Below are 4,068 nucleotides of genomic sequence, written 5' to 3'. Positions count from 1 at the left end.
TTCTTCTTTTTTTTTTTTTTTTTGTCCTGATAGGGACAGTTGAATTACATTATGAAGAAATGAGGCTCAGAAAAAGGAAAATGTTTTCCCCAGCCAGGGTGACACACAAATTGATTAGAAAAGTGAAGACTAGGACACTGACCCATTTATTTTTATTTTTGCTACAAGGGATTGAACTCAGTCAGGGACCCTTTACCATTGAGCTACATCTTCCTTTGTTTAAAATTTATTTTTAATTTATTTTTTTATTTTGAGACAGGTTCTCACTAAATTGCTTAAGTCTCACTAAGGTTGAACCTGTGATCCTCCTTCCTCAGCCTCCTGAGTCTCTGGGATTACAGGTATGCACCATTGCACTCAGCTGACCCATTTATTAATACGTATTTGTGGAGGGGCCTGGAGTATGGCTGAAGGGTCAATTGCTTGCCTAACATGCACAAGGCCGTGGGTTCCACCTCTAGCATCTACCCACCCACCCCTACACACACAAAGGATGGCACTCCTCAGTGCCAGGCCCAACTCTGAGTCTGGAGGACTCAGCAGAGCAAGGCAGATAGGGTCTCTGGTCTAATGGGAATGGCAAGCAGTAATCACAGAAGCAAGTAAATATATGCTATATTTCACTGATTCTAAGATGCCTCCTTTTCACATTGAAATCAGGGTGGCGGCATCTTGCGACCAATGATAGGACTTGAAAAGATTTTTTTTCTTTCAAAGTGATATTTATTAACAAATACTGCACCTTACAATTGATGTTGTCTGTGATTTAATCAAATGTAGTAATAAGATACAGGTGACAGCATCCTGACTTCCTTGATCCTGATTTATTTCCTTCCAAACAAGTTTACAATAGAAAGCTCCAGCTTGAAATGGACAATGATCTCTATGATTGACCTGTTCCTGGGGCTTCTTTAGAAATTCCCAGGTCTCTTAGTTGTATTTCAGTGAATCCACTTTTGTTTAAAATCAATAAGTAACTTTCCTGTATTGGTAAGGAATTTGTTTGGCTGCAACTAAAAGAAAACCTAAGCAACCCTGACTTAACGATAATTTTTAAAGCCTTAGGGCTGGTATAGCTGCTCAAATAAGTCACCAGGCCCCTAGGCTACCTCTATCATTTTGATCTACCACCCTCAGATCTTGACTTTAGTCCTCATGGTTACAAAATAGCTGCTATGCTTCTTGCCCTAACATCCCTGATGCAGATAAAAAGAAAGAAAAGGCAAAAGGCACACCAGTCCCTTTTAAGAATAATAATAATAAATAATAGCCAAGGTACTGTGGTGCATGCCCATAATTCCAGCTGCTCTGGAAAGTAAGGAAGTCAGACCAAGAGTTTGTTGTTTGTTTTGATGGTGCTGGGGATTGAACCCAGGGCCTTGTGCATGCTAGGCAAGCACTCTACCAACTGAGCCACATCCCCAGCCCCAGATCAAGAGTTTGAAGCCAAACTGTTGCTAAAGGGAAGTTGCCAAGCATATCACTCTGAAAATGTGACAGAAGGCACTCAGCACGTATGGAGACAGTACCTGGGCTGCTTCATGCTTCTGTTCAAATTCCCAGCCACCTTGAAGACTGGGGTGATCTCAAGGACAATGGCCATGCTACCAGACTCTTACTAATCCCCCTAGATAAGAGAAGTAACCTTTCCAGAGCAGGGCAATGAACCCCTGACTCGTGGAGCAGAGCTTTGGTTCTTCCCAGAGAGACAGAACTGACTCTACTGGAAGACCAGAAGCTCACTGAGAACTGCATTGCTAGATGAGAAGGTCTCCTTAACCAGGTACCAGCATCTTGGGAGCAGGACTCACATCTTGGGCGGTGTCTGGCCAGGAAGGGAAGGAGCCTCTGTAAGGGCTACTGGGGATCAGGCACAGTAACAAAGGGGTTACCCTTTGGCAATATTTCACCAGTCCATTGGTCTTTCTTTCCCAAATATCTTTTCATCTTAAACTTGTCAACTGACCTGTTCATATAATTCCTTTTGGAAATGGTTAAAAAACTGTACACACTCACAGATTATATTGGTACCTATAATAATAGGTCCCAATCCTTCACTGTTCCCTTGTGATCACCCTTTTGAAAATGACCTTGTGGCTGCCCTCCATTCCTTGATTTGGGCTGCCCATGTGACTTCTCTGGCCAGCAGAATGCAGTGGATGTTGTTTGAGCAGTTCTTAGCCTCTTGCCTGCTCTCTCTTGGAACCCACATGAACAGGCCCAGGCGAGCCTGCTGGAAGGATGAGCCAACACAGAGGAGCTGCCCCAGCTGAGGCCATCTGCTAGGTCTGAATGTGTCCCTCAAGTTCAGGTATTGGAAACAGCATCCCCAACATAACAGTATTGGGAGACGGGGCCTAACAAGGTGATTAGGTATTAATGTTGTTTTCAAGTGAGTCGGGGATCATGAGAGTGCATCTGTTATAAAAGCAAGTGTGGCCCTCTCACACTCTCTCGCTTCTGCCCTCTCTTGCCCTTTCACCTTCCACCCGGGTGTAACGCAGCACAAAGGCCCACACAAGGCAAAGATGCCATGATTGGACTTCCCAGCCTCCAGAACAATGAGCCAAATAAATCTCTGTTCTCTCTTTCTAAATTACCCAGTTGCAGGCTTTCCATCATGGCAGCAGAAAGTGGAATAAATAGCATCCTAGAGCAGCCAGACCCCAGCCCACTTAACAGTTGACCTCGGGGCATGTGTGAGCCCAGCCTAAAGAACCACAAATTAGGCTGGGCTGGAATTCAGTGGCAGAATGCTTGCCTAGCAAGTGTGAGGGTTCCATCCTTAGCACCACTTTAAAATAAATAAATAAAATAAAGGCACGCTGTCCATCTACAACTATAAGAAAAATTAAAAAAAAGAAAAAAGCCAAAAATTACAGAATTTTAAGCTAAATAAGAGGTGTTGCTTTAACCATTAAGTTAAATAGAAAGAGCTTACTGGTCGACTTACCATGTGCCACACCTGGACTCTGGCTGGCTACTTTATGGAAGTGTCTTATTTCTTTTCTTTCTTTCTTTCTTTTTTTTTTTTAAAGAGAGAGAGAAAGAGAGAATTTTTTTAAATTTATTTTTTAGTTTTTTCGGTGGACACAACATCTTTGTTTGTATGTGGTGCTGAGGATCGAACCTGGGCCACACGCATGCCAGGCGAGCGCGCTACCGCTTGAGCCACATCCCCAGCCCTGTCTTATTTCTTTTAACGACATTGGTACAGATCAGCATGCTTCAGAGTATGTGTTCAGGGGAGACACAGCCCCCAGCTCACCCCACAGTCTGCTTCTGTCTGTTCCATTCTGATGGAATTTCTATGTAATCAGTTGCTCTAAAGAACTTTCAGACTGACAAGAGAGTTAGGATATTCTGTGAGAACCCCCTAATGTTCTTCAGTCTCTTGTCAATGATATGTGGGGTTGGGAGGTGGCATGCTGGTTAGAATCCACCCAGCTTCCTATTGTGCCAGCATCTTTTTGGGGAGATTTCTTGCTAGTTTTAAGCATATGGAGGTCCTAGAGGTCAGGGATAAGGAGGGATCCTTTAGTGCCACTCACTAGACAGTCTTTGTCCAGCAGGGGAGGAAATATGAGATGTTATATTCTTTCTGTGCAGAAAGAAGTGGGCATAGATGGGAGGTGGTAGCTTAAAACCCTTTGCAGGAGGACATCACCAAAGCAGTGACTATGATAAATGGCACCCTTGTGCCAATAAGGAGCATGTGGCATCAGGTTGAAGGTGCTCCTGCCTAGACAGCCACCCTTCAGCACACATAGCCTCCCACTGAACCTACTGTGGGTTATGGGCAGTTGGTCGCAGTTCCTTGATGTAACATTTAACTGAAAGTCAAGGTGTCTGCCAAAAGATAATAGCTTTCAATGTGAAATTATAAATCATTATGGGTAGTATGATATACAAATTGCAGTAGAAGCATCAGTAGTATTTTACTTTGATTTCATTTTAACTTTCCTTTCCTTGCCAGCTTTATCTAAAGTCACTGTCTGGGACACTTTATTCCCATGCCACATACCCTTCAGTGATGGTACTGATGTTGTCCACTTGAGTAGCAGGAGG

At 43.6% G+C, this 4,068-nt stretch overlaps 1 non-coding gene across 1 annotated transcript; it reads right to left on the bottom strand.

Moving 5' to 3' along the window:
- Positions 1–1,350: 1,350 nt before the first annotated feature.
- On the bottom strand, positions 1,351–1,423 carry Trnaa-agc. Its single transcript has one exon. It is a non-coding gene; the product is annotated as a tRNA-Ala (tRNA).
- Positions 1,424–4,068: the final 2,645 nt, after the last annotated feature.

Source organism: Marmota marmota, unplaced genomic scaffold (genome assembly GCF_001458135.2).
Source record: "Marmota marmota marmota unplaced genomic scaffold, marMar, whole genome shotgun sequence".
Taxonomy (NCBI): domain Eukaryota; kingdom Metazoa; phylum Chordata; class Mammalia; order Rodentia; family Sciuridae; genus Marmota; species Marmota marmota.
Note: the sequence above shows the minus strand (reverse complement) of the source record. Positions and strands in the feature narration are given on the sequence as shown.